Below are 17,407 nucleotides of genomic sequence, written 5' to 3' on the forward strand. Positions count from 1 at the left end.
GTATAATACGTTTATACACATTACATTGCTTCAATTTGAAGATCTGTGCCCGAAGCGGGGTGGAGTGGGTGGTCAGAGGGTTACATCCCAGGCAAGGGCGGCGGAACCGGGGGGGCACAGGGGGCACGTGCCCCCCCCACATTTCCTCAGGTTAAAAATGTGCCCTTTTTCTACCAAAAAATTTCTAAATAAAAAAAGAGTTAACAAAGCCGAAACCCACGTCGAATGAAATATTTCGGGAATTTTTAAATGTTTACTACCACAGGCGTAGGAGCCCAATTTGAATTGGGGAGGTTGTAACGACTTGCCCGAAAAATATTACCAAAATTTTCCGCGCGTTTAACATGTTAATGTGCATATCATATAGGCATGCGTTGGTTATTACATCGCATGCCAATAACATACAATCATTTGCCTTGTTATAACCCTTCCAAATTGGTTATAATTAATGGGAAAGTCGTTACAATAATAATGATCATAATAATACCAGTTTAACCATTGAAAAATACATTAAAAAATTATTTTTCTTTCAGTATTTTCACATATTTCATTTGCTTTCATGCATGTATCGATCGCGTGTGCAGGGACTTGGACTTTATAATGATTTCACCTCATTTTGTCTGTTTCCTTGTTTCCCAATTTGCACATTAGATATTGCAGTGCTAATATGCATTGTTTCCTTGAGGGGGGGGGGGGGTGGTGGCGGCGTTGATGGAGTGATGTGTATACGCAAATAAGATAATACAATAAGAGTTATAAAGGGTACTAAATATCAGGCTACATCAGTCCAATCGAATTTCTGCTAAGTGCCCTTCGACGTTGGTGCCCCCCCCCCCAGATTGAAAGTGCTTCCGCCGCCCTTGATCCCAGGGGTCCGGGCAAAACTGGCGGTCCATGGAAATATGGGAAAATGACCAACGTTTTTTTTTCATTTTCATATATACATAAGAGAAAATGAACAGTTCAAAAAGGGGCCCTGTGCCATAAATTCCCACGGGCCAGAGCAGGCGCGCGAATCCCATGACCCAAAGTTTGGAACGGTTGGCAACTATTCGCTCAAGCAAAGCATTTTCCAAATATTTTTCGGCGTGTTACTTGATTGTTCTACTCAAGTGGGTATACGTTAAGTATATGGCTTTGTAAAGCCATACTATCTACATCTGCTTCATCTATTTAATAAGTTCTTTTGGTACAAAAAATGATCAATCAAAATGGAAAATAATCTGCTACTTTCATTACTCTATGCATCATCGCTTTCTTCTTCAATTTCTAATTTTGAAGATGAGGTCAAATGGATTCAATGATATTCTAACAATGACGGTGGAATATATGCCAGCATGTGGTAAATGCATTGCCATCACGTTTGGCCAATATCATATAATAATCACATTAAATTCATATTTTGTATTGAATATATAATCAGTAACTTATACTGTAGGTTTAATACACTTCGATGATATAGTTCGAACGCAATTGACGTCATGCAGACTTGCTTTTTCTCATTAAAATATTTTTTGTGTGTGTAAAGAGTGTCGTTAAATGTCAGCATCTCTCCAAATATGTTAGAAAGATTTCAAACTTCAACCTCCTTATTCTGTCACCTCCCCACCTGAAACGTGAGCCATTTCACCGTAAAAGCTGGAGCAGTCATAGTGGGGAGATATACCGCCGTGAGCAGGGGCGGATCCAGCTTCCGTGATGAGAGTAGGGTAAAGCCAACTTTTTGTCCCCATGTAAAAATTAAGAGTTGTAAGTGTTATTTAACGTTTGTATTGATATTATTTTTCATGATACCATGTAAAATCTGCGCAGGCTTTGTTACATATGCTTCAGGAATTGTATGAATAAATTAGAATATAAATGCACATTTATGCCCTTCCTGCACCATAGAAATTATGCTGGCGATCCGTCATGGGAGGAGTCTAAAGGGAAGAGACATCCTCTCCAATTTTGATTAAACAACAAAATCGGTATAAGCTTTCAGCTTCAGTATGTTGCTATGTTATGGAAGGAATGGAAGTTAGATGCAAAATGGCGCTATCGTTCCGTCATTGTAACTACATTTGGGTGCAGCACAACTGCAATGTTATATACCAGTTTAAACGACTTTGCGTGCGTGTGTTGTATAACATGTAAGTCATTTGGAAGACGGTTGTGGGAGGAGGAGGAGGAGGAGGAGGAGAAGGAGGAGGAGGCTCGTACCCCCAAGCACGCAGTGGCTACAGCCCCGTATATATTAATGATATCAAACTTTTACAGGTCACATAACAGTACGGGTGGGTATAGGTACACGAAGGTATGACAAATCTGTATGATTATATTGACTCAAATGGAGATGTTATGCACGTTTTCTTAAAGACAACAATCAACTTCCATACTACTGAATAATTGGGTGCGAGGAAATTAAGTACTACCTATATTCACTAGTAGGCGTGGCTATGAATATTGATGACATATTTGTTCATATATATTATGGTTATTCATGATAACAGGATGGTTACTGAGCATATATATATATATTCTTCATATCTGAGAAGTGATACTGACCTCATCTATTTGCTTTCTCCTTGTGTCGGCGCCTTGTAGAATAAAATAACGATTGCACCGTACTTATCCATTAGGCTTATACCGTATACTTCACTGCGAAGTTAAAGAAATTTTAAGTACCTAGGTGACATGTGTTCTACATTTACAGGCACTACTATGCACTTCTTTGCCGTGTGGGCAAAGAACTTCTACTAAAAGGAACGACAACAGGACCAAACTGCAAGAGGATACCTACAAGAAGGTCAAAAGCCACGCAGAGACGTTGAAGGGGCTCCAGTCCAATCTCATCACTCTCACTACAGAGATATCCCGGATAGACGGCGATAAAAACGCTACCTATCACCAACTCAAGGTTCAGAGAAACCCACCCAGACTCCCGGCGCAACTGAACCACTCGGAGGAGTTTACTGATTCCTGGAATCAGGTACTCCAACGAGCAGGCAGGAACCTCCGCAGAATCTGGAGAGAAGAGTTATCTCGCCAAGCTAAAAGGCAACGGGACAGGTTTCTCGAGAAGAGATCTAGAGCTGAGACAGACTTAGAGTCAACACTGGAAGCTCCTGAGGCACAAATGCTTTTGAAGACCATCCTCCAGAAGTCAGCGAAAAGAGAGGAGACCAGAGTGGCACGCCGACCAAAGGCCAGGAACAGAAAGCAACCTTATAAAAGGTAGAAGTAGGAGTTGCTCGAGAAAAACGGCCCTTTTAAGGGCCAACAAATTTTCTAGAAAGAGCTACTTCCTCTCCTCCAAACATGCAAAATGTACTTTCTCTCTCTCAACCTCTCTCATCGTCATCTTAAAGACGTAAATTTGTCCGTTCAGTGAAAGCTAATAAAAGCTCCGAAAAATTCCGCACCACCAACAGGGAGCTACAGACTATACGTAGTCACTCAAAAGCCCAAAATCTTCGAAAAGAAGCAGAAACACTAAAAAAGTTCGTAAAGAACCTATCAGACAGAAACATGTCCAATATAGAGTTTATTGCGTTGGGAAAAGGTCTGAAGTTCATAGCAACTCCAGTAAAACCTAAACGAAGTGATCTTCTCAAGTCATTAAAAGACCTAAAAAGAAAAATGAGAATCCGCTTCATCATGCAGAATAACATGCAAAAAGGGATTACAAAATTCCGTCTACCTTCTACATGGTCACCTAACATGACTTTTAGTAAAAACCTAGAGGACTACTTGGAAGCAACACAAACCGAATTGGCAAGTGTTACTATCCGAAACGCCAATAGCAACACACATACACTGAAAAAATAAACTAGTCAATATTGCCACGGACTAACGTTAACTTAGTCTGTAACGTTAGTCAATGCACACGGACTAGCAAAAATCTTCGTTTCATCGCTGCTTCTTAGTTAGTTTACACTGACTAAGGAAAATATAATCGCAGCTTAGTCGGTGGCGACGGACTAAGGTATTTTAACCCATGGACTAAGAACGATACGGACACCCGATTTACGCCATAATCGTAGCTTAGTCGGTGTCGACGGACTAATGTATTTTAACCCAATTCGATTCAACTTGGAAACCGAGAGGCAACGGCAGCTTGCTGGGCTTGGCATAGTTTCATACGATCACTCTAAGCAACTTTCAACCGTAAATCACCCAAGAAGGTCTTTAGAAGAATGGAGGTATTAACTGCATCATCGGCCTACCTGTTATTCCTTTAACTTGAAGGTAAAATTAAAGTTAATTGTTAGGCCACTGGCACAAGTACTGTATTATGGTTAGTGTAACGCTACCGTTGTCACGTTGGCGTTTCGCAATACACAAGTGCAATGACAGTGAGTAGCCTATAGGCTTCTACTGGGTACTGCAGTGCATTCTCAACACTAAAGTGTGCATTCTAAACACCAATTAACAATGTGTTATGTGTGTATTGGGCTAGATTGAACAGTGGCACATAATCTTCTAATTTATTCCCAAACAAATGATGGAACTATAAGGCTCAATAGTTTATTTGAAGTCTACACTCATTTGGTAAAGATTTCCTGTAATTTCCCATGTGAATCTAAATGGGTAGGTTTTGTGATATTGAATAAGCAAGGCTAGACCTTCAAACGTACAGTCACAGTAGGCTGAACAAATTTTGTTGGCTAGTCAACGGTATTATATGTTGCGAGCAGTCAGGATGCACGCTTCAGTTCTATTTAACCTTTTCATTTATCATTTTTTAGTATTTAATTTCCGGTCACGCCTAGGAAACAATTGCGACATTCCTTCACGGTCGACTTGCTTACTGTAAGAAGTATTAACCGTTTTTTCTCAGGAAAGCTTGATAGTCTGAAGTTATTATAACATGTGCTTTTAGTATACTGCCAAAAGAGTAAGTTGTTGTATTTGTATTGATAGTTTATGTAGAAGTAACGGAAAATTTAGTATGTTTAGTTTGGTCTAATTGCACGTTTTTTTTTTCTGTCCAATGTAGTGCAGGGTTCACTTGCGCGAATTCAAATTATTCTGTTTATGTATATGTATATGCATCGATTCTTAGATTATGATGTTTTTTGACATTTATTTGTAATTCAAGCATATCTGTTTAGTAGCAAAATTTAAAGGTTAAGATTAATTAGTTTTCTCTTTTTGATCCTAGATTGAATGAAACTCATTGGCGTAAATAATAGATCAGATGATACAGTTTAACGCAGTTGCTAAATCTCTGGGTATTCTCTAGTCTTCGCCGGTCCATTATATACTTTAGTACTACTAGTAAGACTAAATCAAAACGACCGAAGACAAACTTAGTGTAACAAAGTACTAATTCTCCTCTAGCCTAGGTCTAAACAGGCTTGTTATTTGAGCAAGCAAAATAACAACTAAAAACGATTAGGCCTATAAATAAGTTGGCTCAGTGCATTTCTGTTTCTAAAATTTTATATTTTTAAAGATCATAAAAACAAACAAAGATTTAGCCCATGTTTTATTATCTCTGTATTCTGGGCATTTGATTCTGGTTGCAATGGTGATGACACTCTCGTTCAAATTTTCAGCTTTATACAGTCTGCTTCAAACTTTGGGATTGTTTTTTGAGACTATAGTGGAAGCAAATCTCACATAACTTTGTGGTGACAACTTTATTTATTTTTTTTTTCAAATGATGAATACTTTGCTGTTTCTTTTTTCCAGCAGGAATTGAAAAGCCAAATATCTAAGTCAAGGGTGAGCTTTCCTGTGATGTACGACACCAGTGTGGAGGCAACAACAGAAGAGGAGAACTGTGCTCTATATGGCTTAAAGACATGTTTTAAGATGATATAATGGTACCCTTCACAGAACAAAAGAGTTTATCCAAGAGTCCAAAAAGCAAAGGAACAAGTACCATAGAGAAAAAAGATGGAAGAGTGAGTTTAACTATTGTACCCAACTGTTTAATGATATTTAAGATACTTTTCATAACCTGTTTTAAAAAAAAAACAGTCTAGTATATCATTTACGTGCAAGCTTCATAAGTTTGGTCAAATTTTCACTGATCTGTAGAGCGGGAGTCCAGAGGGTTTGGTTAGCTGGGAAGGTAACCAATTGCCTGGTACATCACAATGTTCACAATGCATTCCTGTATAGGAAACCTGACGACTGGCAAACCGACTGTGGTGGATGTGGCTGGGAGAGCAATTTTAAAGTCACCTAATAGCTAACCTAGAGCAGCTTTCATGGTAACCACATCAAAGTAAGAACAATGTGTAAGGTATAGCCCCAAGAGCAACAAATGGCCGTCGCCAGTAATTATTGGTGGTGGGGTACCCCTGCCAGTGATCTATAAATGACCCCTCACGGCTGACCTAGGTCAGCTCATTAGGTAACCACTTGAAACCTACTGGAAAATGTTGGTTAGGACTTCAGATACAAGGGATGGGCATTGCCAGTAATTTGTATTGGTGGGTACCCCTGCCAGTAGACCCCCAATATGCCCATCCCCTCATTGACCTAGGTGAGTTCATGATTTGACCAGTTGAAACCTACAGGAAAATGATAGGTATCACTTTATGATATATACTCTGGGCTCCCGGTCTATTGGGATCATTATTAACATGATTAACATAATTATTAAGCTTTGAAAAATAACTCGGTGTTATGCTGTGCAAAGCTAATAATTATTTGGTAAAGCTGCTATTCCTGGCTTATAATTTGAGGGACCTAGATTTAAATGTATACCTCCCAATATGTTATAAAATTTTAATGTAAATGTATGTTTATGATAATGTGAGTTATCATGTGCTATATCTGTATCTGTGCTTATACGTATATCATATTTTCTGTTCACAGGTCAATAATGGTGCAGATTTTGGCTTCCTGAAGACAAGTGGGAGGCCATTTGTAGTTAAGAGAAACACTCTTTGTTCGTGAAGACTTAACTGGTGTCGATTTGGGGTACCACTTTAAAACGAAAGTCATGAGGAACCCTTGCCCAAGATTCAACTTTGCATTATTGTGCAGTGCTATACTTTTGCGATTCATGTTTGATCCATTAACTTGTCTTAACTTCGTTGGAATAAAATCATATTTTCAGATTTTTGTTTACAGTGATTTCTTCTCTATCTGTCGAAAGTCAGCCTTTGTAGACATCAGAAGTTTTATCAGAAATAAATACTGCCAACGTACACATTATTTGTGTTTCTTATGCTCTCTTTTCTTTCAGTGATGCTAGTCAGTGAAACTAGTCGGGTTTAATTCTTTCAGTGATTCTAGTCAGTGCAACTAGTCAGTCGATACCGACTAAGAAAGGTTAGTCGGGAGAGGCACCATCCTGACTAATGTAAAACCTGCTATAAACTAGTCGGTGGCTCATATAAATTAGTCGGTAAAGACCGACTAATGTCACCAACTAATGTAACTCGACTAAGCTGACGGACTAAGATGACCGACTAAGAAATCCAACTGACTAAGGAATAAATTAGTCGGTATAGCAACTGACTAAGGCTATGTTAGTCGGGAGAGGCACCAGATGGACTAACGTTATGTTAGTCGGTGAACCAATTTAAGTTTTCAGTGTAAGGCAGAACGTTTTGCACTATATGCAATTAAAAACGACCGCTATATTATTTTCAAACCCTTCGATAAAGGTAGAGGCATTGCTATATTGAATCACTCAGACTATCAAGCCGAAATTTGAAAGGCAATTAGCTAGTCACCACTACGAAAAGTTAAAGAGTGATATGACGTTTCAAACTAAAAGTTTAGTCCAGGAAACACTAATTGATATGTTCTCTGCAAAAGAGATCGATAAAAGCACCTTCGAGTACTTGTCACCATATAGCCACAAGATCCGCACACCGGTCATATATGTGCTACCAAAATTCATAAAGCACCCCCGGCTAACTCAAAATTTGCCGGTAGACCGATAATAAGTGGAAACGGATCACCGACCGAAAAAATATCGGAATTTGTGGACTATTTCTTGCTTCCTATTGTAATAAAACAAAGCACTTATGTGAAAGACACAAATCACATTCTGCAAATTTTGGAAGCCACCCCGTTACCAAAAACGGTAGTACTCGCTACACTCGATGTCGTCGCCATGTATACCAATACTCCCCAAGAGGAGGCATTAGATATATGTCAAGAAGTCTATGAAAAGACGGAACAAAGCGAATATGGAATAAATAAAATATCTTCCATATCCATGCGCAAACTAATTGAACTCATCTTAACAAGAAACTGTTTTGAGTTCAATAACCAATTCTATCTACAAAAGATCGGTTGCGCCATGGGTAGCCAAGCCTCTCCGGAAATCTGCGATATCGTCATGCATAGACTTGAAAACCAGATTTTACCGACAGATAATAAAATCTTAAAATGGCTCCGCTATAGAGATGACATTCTATTGCTCTACGACGGTACACATCAGGAACTTGAACACTTAGTAAAAAGGTTGAATGAAATTCACCGCTTCTTAAAGTTTACGGTAGAAATATCAAACACCGAGGTAACATACCTAGATTTGAAAATCTTCAAAGGTACAAGGTTCGAAACCAATGGGTTATTAGACACTAAAGTCCACACCAAACCCACGGAAACCTTCCAATACCTCGACAGAAACTCTGCACACCCACTTGCCACTTTTAAAGGCTTCATTAAAGGGGAAATATTACGATACGCACGTCTCTGTAAAAACGAGACTGACTTCTTAGAGAAAAAGAATGCGTTCACAGAGAAACTGTTACTCCGTAACTCTAAGAAAGAGGAAATTGCCACAGCCACTAAAGGCATAAAATTTGAAAACCGTAGGCAATACCTCACTACCAATCCTAAACAAAAGGAACCACCACTGGTGTTCAAGCTTACCTATACACCCCACATCAAAACCACGCATTTGAAAAAAGCACTTTTGAAACATTGGCACTTAATTTCGCAACACGCGGGATTATCCAAACTGTTTCCAAAAGAACCGATTCTTGCCTACAAAAGGGCCCAAAATCTCAAAGATTTACTTGTTAACTCAAGGTTTCGTACTAACGAAGAATCAGCTGACTCTCAAGGTTCACACGAAGCTCTTTTAGATGCTCTTATAGATGCACTATGAGTCCATAAAAACTCGTGCACAGAAAATAGATGCATTTTGAGAACGAGACGCTCATGCCGAATATAAACAATTCAAAGGCTTACTACTGATGAAGCTCCTCCTATAAAAGTTGAGAGCAGAAACCGGTCTAGTTGGTCATAAGAACCTACGCAAGTCTTTCTTACTATTAAAAGTACACTCAATTCACCTAATAGGTGCAATTATGTTTCACCATGAGGAGTATGCTATAAGTTTATGTTCTTCGGGCCCTCCCTTAAAAATACATCAGGTTCTTGGCCACTACGTTGCGTTAGATAGTGTAAAACCGCCTACACCCCCATTTCATCTCAAATTGACATTCCTTTGTAGAGATGATCTACGATTTCGTTGATAACTCCTTTAAATCACTTATATTTTCCCACTTTTAAGAGTCTGATTTACAGTAACATGCGCTCTGTAATAATTTCCATTCATTGTTAGGGATAGAACATTGAAATATTGCATCGTTTATCTGATTTGAATACAAACACCATACAGTATTTCACTACGGGGGAAAGTACATCTTTAAACGATAGGTTCATATTTTACGCCTATTGAATCTTTACTACTATACTTCCAAGGATCATTTCTATAGTTCGTAAGTTATTACGAGTGATTAGAATTGTTTGGAGTTGCAACCACGATGACGAGTAACAATGTCTCTCTCTGAGCGTGAAGTGGATCAGAAACAGCGTTAATTCGTTGTTTCTGATCATTGATGACCGTTCCTCTGCTCTTCGGAGTTCTGGAGGAGAGAGACATATTCAGAGTGGCTGCAAACATAGTAGTGTTATTCTTAGTAAACAATGTAAAAATGCGTGCTCCAATAATGCTCGCACATTCCTAACCATCATAAATAATGTTATGACGAAACATAATGTTACGTAGACAACTCAGTACTGATCATCTGACCTCTTCAAACTGCGCATAACACTGTATTTCAATGTTCTATCCCTAACAATGAATGGAATTTATTACAGAGCGCATGTTACTGAAAATCGGACTCTTAAAAGTGGGAAAATATAAGTAATTTAAAGGAGTAACCAACGATAAAAAGGATTGAGACATCAGAACTGTAATTCATTTGCATAAGTTACCGATGATATATGTTATAATACAGATATTAGCCATTTCGTAAGTCAGGGATCCAAACTGGTTTCTCGTTGTTAGCATTACAGTGTGACTCGGTATATACTTCTATTGGTTTTAAATAGGCCTACAACGAACTACATGTGTATGAGAAATTGACAGAATGTCAGAAAAGGTTGATGTTTGATCACTAAGTTTATGTGAAATTTAAAGTAAAAGAAATATATGTTCTTTTTGTAAAATCACTCAAAGTAAAAGGTGTTTAATAGAATGACGGTAACATTGTTATTTTGTCCTCATACATTATACTACTGATGTGTTGGATGCTTAGAACTGTCTATGCTGTTTATATACGTCTTTTCGATCTTAGTCGGATCGAGAGTGAAGTCACTTGACAAAGACATATTTTTTATTAGACTTGTAATTTTGTCTGTTTAATGCAGACTGCACTCTGACCATGTGACCAGGACGAGGTTTTGTCCGGCACGGTTCCCATCCCGTTACATGTTAGTTCTATTATAGCTCAAAAAGTCAAATATGTTTCATAAACCAACGCAGGATTTACCACTCTAGGCTTGCCAACCATAGAACTGCATAACTTTTCATCTTGTATTGAAACCAAAAGCGGAGCTGGGGTGTTGAAGGTCTGCAAATTCAATTTGGTTTTCAGTCATTTGGACATTTCTATATTACGCAGTCATTATTATGCGTGACGGCATTTGTTTAACATGTCAACCATTCAGCTGAGGGCCAAGAGCCACTGCTCGTTCAAGTTGATAAAAATTGTAATTGCATTGAAAATTTAGTTTATGACTTTTTAACTGACGGGAGGGCGTCGAATTCACTTGTGCTTGAGTAGCTAGCATATGAGCGTATTTATGATATTTATGAAGCAACTGAAGAAGGGCAATATATATATATATATATATATATATATATATATATATATATATATATATATATATATATATATATATATATATATATATATACATATATATATATATATATTTCAAAATTTATTTCATTTTTTTCTTTTCTTTTTTCATTTACATCAAACTTTTCCTTGTTTGATCATTGTTTCCTATGCCATCAACTCTAAGTGCGCAATTTGAAACTAAATATTCAAGCCTGACTGCTTTCGAACTTCTAGATAGTTTGACGTCTCCCTTTTAAGTGACAATCGGTTTTATAATTGCCTTTTGACGTTCCTTTCCTGTCTTCAGTCTTCCACGTGGCGCTCAATCACCTCGAGGTGATATTTTTCACAGATCTTAGCTTGAGACACAAATTGAAATTTGTATCAACCGTAAAACTAATAGATTGAGAATTTCTTGATAAAAGTAAAAACCAAAAAGGAAGTTTTTTCTTTTTTGTACGACAGAGGAAGGTTTTTTTTTAATTTGGTTGTATTAGTTTTGTTATTTTCTTTTATTAATATTATTATCTTTTAGACGATCGTTTCGTTCACTTAAATGAGCTTCCTTATAACAATCAGAAGGAAGAAGTAATTTTAGTGGTTTTTTAAATGAGCTGAAATATGTCAGAAAGATTTTTAAGTAAATTGAGCTCATTTCAATTCAATCACGATAAGCTTGCATCTTGGCAAATAATATATCATTTGAGGGAAATTAAAAATGTCGCATTCTGCTTTGCAGTGTATGGGTATATATTGCTTAGATGGTTATATACTGTACCATGTGGATGTGTGCGTTTAACGGATATATCCTGATAGATAGTCTATTTAGAACACAAACTCTAGAGATATATAAGAGAAGAGCAAGGAATTGATCACGAAATATGGTAGAAATTTACCCAAGTCTGGATTTTCCTTTATGTAAAATCTCGCTATAATTATGTACATTTATCCACCCAATACTCCGTGAAATTACTAACTAATGTAAGCATGAGTTATAACGATGAAATGAGTTCAAATATATTGCACTTGTATATGCAAAATTGCCTCCAATTGAAACTCTGGCTGGGGCCATTTGTTTCATGTGTTCTCCCAAATTTGCTGTTTTTATTTTGTTTATGTCTCAACATCAAAAGACAAAAAAAGAAGTTTTGGTCAGACAGTCGAACTCAAGCAATGAGGGAATTCACAGTTTACTCTAAAACAGAAGAAGAGTAAAACGAATGTAGTGAAGTTTCACTCTAACGGAGTTAATTTTCACTCTTCCAAAGAATGTAGGAAGAGGGACCTCCCTTTATACATGTAGATATAATAAGCTTTTTGCCAGTAATACAACTGCAGAAGGTAAAGTTCTAATAATAATGGCTGATAGGAAAGCTTAGGTTTTGGTTTCTGTGTTGTTACCCCAACAGCTATAACAGTTTTTTGACTGTGAAGCAGTAGCGATGTGATCACATCAGAGACTATATAGGATGGAAAAAGACGTTATGAATATTCATTTCCATGTAGCAGTTGTTAGTGTTTCTCTGCTGCAACATTAACATATGTCATGATTACGTCACTGGATCCGTTCAAATGTTTAAGCACCTGACGAAAACAATTTCCGGGGTATGTAATTGCGGCGAACGTGTAAGACCCGTACAGTGGAACTGACAATATTCATTGGGTCTAGAGGGGGTGGGGTGGGGGCTGACGAGGGCAGATGTCTAGGGGGTTACAGTTGCATGGACGGGCATCAATTATTTTGGGGGCCCGGAAAATACGGAAGCGCATGGGAAAATATGGGATATATGATGAGTATCAAATGGGAGTCCGATAACATAATTGTGCACGGGATCCTATACCTGTATCTCGACCCCTCTATCTTGAGGTCAAACATAGGGTCCCCTTAGTCGGTCGTATGAACCCCTGCGTTGGCCACAAGGGGTGGTTGGGAGCTTGTTTGGAGTTTAAACGAAGGTTAGTGTGATCTTTTCTGACATCACTGTGGAATTATGACCTTTTATCAACATTAATGCACACATCCATCTCTTAATATGCATCGAGTCCTTCCTCAATCAAGCGAATCCTATACGGATCAAAACGGCTAAATTATCTCCATAATTTTGCTCCATACATAATGAGTGATCATAATAACATAACTGGTACAACTGACTTCAACGAAGAGTGAACGTTGCACTATGAAACAAGAATGTTGTTATTACAGGTCGATCGTACATGCAAAGGGTTTATGTCTCACAATAGGGCAAACTATTTCTCGCTCACTTGGTTTCATACAGAACTATATCGAACTATATAGGTTATACCGTATACGCCGCGCATGCAACGGATATATATATATATATATGCTAGATCTGAACCTGTCCAATTTAATTGAATATGGAAGGGGGGCGTTGATATGATATACTCAATTGGAGGCAAGAAAGCAGGCTCGTAGCCAGGAAATCTAACTAGGTAGGCACCTATCATTTAATTAAGGAGCACAATATTTTTGCTCCGTAATTTATATAAACGTTTTGTTTGTAAACATGCATGGTCGAGGCCCAATTGGGGACGGGGACAGTACGTCCACGGGGGGGAGGGGGCGAGGCCCATGGACCTGCCCAAAGTATGTATGTAGAAACACTGCCAGTCTATACATGATCACTGTAAAAGACATGAGAAGAATACATGTTATGCACGACAGGCTATACGGTACGGGCTGTGCATAGCAAATAGCAGAAGAGCTGCACAGGTGACAGACGTATTTGAAATTGAATTCGAGATATCTGCAATTGAATTCCATATATCTGAAATGCATATGCAGAAATTCCCGATTAAATGTTAAAATGGCTTTCCATACGGAAAGCCATTCCATACGAAAGCCATTCCATACGAAAGCGGTATGGAAAGCCATTTTAACATTTAATCGGGAATTTCTGCATATGCATTTCAGATATATGGAATTCAATTGCAGATATCTCGAATTCAGATATCTGCAATTGATTCGATATATCTGTAATTGAATTCGATATATCTGAAATTCTACTTCAGATATCTAAAATTGAATTTGAGATATCTGCAATTGAATTCGAGATATCTGCAATTCTATATCAGATATCTGAAATTGAATTCGAGATATCTGATATTCTATTTCAGATATCTGAAATAGAATTGCAGATATCTTGAATTCAATTTCAGATATCTCGAATTCTATTTCAGAAATCTCGAATTCAATTTCAGATATCTGAATTAGAATTTCAGATATCTCGAATTAAATTTAAGTTATCTCGAACTTAATTTTAGATATCTGAAATAGAAGTTTGGATATCTAAAATAAAAAGCAATTTAAGGTATCTAAAATTCCCGATTAAATGTTAAAATGGCTTTCCATACGGACGCGGGTTCGTTAACATCTGGACTGTGACGCAGGGGATCATTTTAAAGAGCAGCATCAAAACCTCTCACTTCGACCCGAAGAAGAAAGATCTACTTTACATGCATGTTTAGGCAAAACGTCGAAAAAATCTTTTCTATTCACGGCGCATACTTGCTCGCGATGATATGGCATAACTTGTATTCAAACCCACTCCAGATATTCCATATCAGGAATCAAGAAAATGCTAATAGGTTCCCGCCAACTGTAGCTAAACACTAAAGACAGCTGATGCAGATTCTGACAGATGTAAATGGATTAAAATTTGCATATCGGCACTTGAAGACAGTGAGTATAGCACGACGCGTGTATGTATAGACACTTTGAAAGAGTGGATTCACTGAAAATGTACAATATGCAGGAAAGTGCAACGCGTGTAGCGTATTATACTGTATGGAAGACGATAGTCGTTCGTGACGTATACTATAGGCTAATACTATACTGTACGGAACAGGTGAGGATAGGAGGCTTCACTATATACATGGCAAGCAGCTGCTTGTTAAAAGGAATGTCCTGCAGTGCTGGTGACAGACTTTGACTCTCTGCCTTTTGGCGTAGATCATACGTGATATATGTTCCCTTTCTAAGGGCCTTGTGATACACGTTTGACGATGATCACACAGTCTAGATCATGCGTGATATCTGTGCCCTTTCTAAGGGCCTTGTGATAAACGTATGACGATGATCACACAGTCTAGATCATATGTGGTATCCGTTTACCTTTCTAAGGGCTTTGTGATACAACATTTTGACGTTGACCACATAGTCTGCCAGTCGATGCAAGGGGGGGGGGGGGGGGCTGGGGTTCAGAGTGGATCAGTAGTTTGGTAGCTTTTCGTGCCTAGGTGCCTGCTAAGTTACGTTGACTTCTCTTTAAAAGAAATCTATCGTTTCTTTTCAGCTCAGATGAAAAATTAAACAGTAGATCGTCCATCCACCATTAAAATGTACATGTATCATATCTATTCTTGTCCGACTGGACTCGTGATACTCCCTTGACGTAAAACCGTCATGGTCATACGATTCGGTGTAAGGGTGGCTGGCAGACGCGTATCCATGTGGTGTGGGGCTGCACACCCCTCCCCATCCCCACATTCTTCTCAACCTCAAAATATACCGAGAGTAAAGTTATTAGCAGAACCTTCCGCTTATATGCCAACATTATGAGACCAAATTTAATAGTCTAAATATGTCTTAGAATTCACCATTTTTATTTTATATTTCCATTTTTCTGGCAAGGACCTCCGGACCCCCCCCCCCCCCCACTTTGGAGTCGGCTTCAACGACCCCACAGAAACCTGTCCCCCTCCCCTCCACCCCCACAAACCCAGACTGGGGTTGAAAGCAAGTTGTTTGGTTTTCGTGCCCATGCTCTCTACTGCTCGTAAAGAAGTACCGGACTTCCGGTACACTTAAAGCAGCAGAGTTGTGACATGCAGCGCATGCTATTTAGAACCTACACCCGCAAACCTGTTACATACGGCAAAATGATAAGCGTGATTGCTGTATTGGGGTCAATTTCTGGCTAGATTCAAATTGCTGTAAGGAATTTAATGATAAAGATTAAGCTCGAAGAGATGGATGAATGAATAATTTTTCCAGAATATCATTTTGATCTGAAAATGGTCGAGCCCTGGTTTTCAGCTTATCTTTTCCTGCTGTGCGTGATAAGAAGTGTACGCTTTGTAGGGCACAAAGTGCACTATGATGTAGTTTGTTGCATTATATAGTGGCGCAACAGATGTTTTATAAATAGCGAAAAGTCGACGCCTTTCAAAAGAAGGAAAATGAAGGATTGGGGCTGACTGTGTATCATTTCGGTGACATTAACATTTGCCATAATCGGGTTCAGGCTCTATCTTAGGGTGAGTTTTCTGAAAAAGTACTTAGGCAAGGTCGGTTTTCCTGAGTTTAAAAGACTGATATTTTTTGTAAGTAAAGTCACCCAAGAAAGCTTGAACCAATCAACCAAACGACTGATATCCAGCCCCCTTGCACCGAGACTGTTGACTGTGTGATCATAGGGTTACATCTCTATGTTCCGACGTCTCTATGTTCCGACGTGTCTATGTTCCAACAATTTTTTGGGACTCTAATTTTTTTTACCCAAATTTTTATGGACTCAATTTTGTTTGGACCAAAATTTTTGACCAACATGTTTTTGGACCAACTTTTTCGGACCCAAATTATTTTAGACCAAAATATTTTTATGACCCAATTTTTTTTGGACCAAAATTTTTGACACCAACATGTTTTCGGACCAACTTTTTTCGGACCCAAATTTTTTTGGACCAAACTGATTTTGGTCCCAAAAAATTTGAGTACAAACAATTAAATTTCGGGTCACAAGCAATTTTCGGTCACAAGCACTATTTGGGTCATAACAAACTTTGGGCACTTTTTTTTCGTGAAAAAAATTTGGTGCGTCCAAAAAATTGTGTCCCCCCCAAAAAAGGTAGGTCAGAAAAAATGTTGGTCCCAAAATATGGAGTCCCCCCAAAAAAATTTGGGGCCCAAAAAATTAAGTCCCCCAAAATAATTTGGTCAAAAAAATTAGAGTCCACCAAACAAATTGTCGGAACATAGAGACGTCGGAACATAGAGACGTCGGAACATAGGGATGTCACCGATCATAGTCCTCTTTGTATCAAGATTCCCTACAGAGAGGGAACACTTACAACATATTGATCGTAGTTCAATGGCAAAGAAGCGATTTATAGCTGAGTTGTTAGAACTGCGGGTGATTACATAAATAATTTTCTTTCCGGGACAGAAGGCTAACAAGTCATTAGTATTGACTCCAAATCAGAGCAAATAAAATTGCTTAACGTTTTAATTTAAAAAAAAAAAAACATGGGAGGGCGGGGTCGTATACCGATTACCGAAGTATAAATTG

At 38.3% G+C, this 17,407-nt stretch overlaps 1 long non-coding RNA gene and 1 other non-coding gene across 2 annotated transcripts; both read left to right on the forward strand.

The window, feature by feature from the left end:
* The first annotated feature begins 3,795 nt into the window (after positions 1–3,795).
* LOC139962834 (uncharacterized) lies at positions 3,796–7,381 on the forward strand. The gene is made up of 3 exons (XR_011791379.1): positions 3,796–4,230; positions 5,680–5,894; positions 6,817–7,381. It is a non-coding gene; the product is annotated as an uncharacterized lncRNA (long non-coding RNA).
* A 2,274-nt stretch (positions 7,382–9,655) lies between these two features.
* LOC139963310 (small nucleolar RNA U3) lies at positions 9,656–9,865 on the forward strand. Its single transcript, XR_011791546.1, has one exon. It is a non-coding gene; the product is annotated as a small nucleolar RNA U3 (small nucleolar RNA).
* Positions 9,866–17,407: the final 7,542 nt, after the last annotated feature.

This window comes from Apostichopus japonicus, chromosome 21, assembly GCF_037975245.1.
Source record: "Apostichopus japonicus isolate 1M-3 chromosome 21, ASM3797524v1, whole genome shotgun sequence".
In the NCBI taxonomy this organism is placed as follows: Eukaryota; Metazoa; Echinodermata; class Holothuroidea; order Aspidochirotida; family Stichopodidae; genus Apostichopus; species Apostichopus japonicus.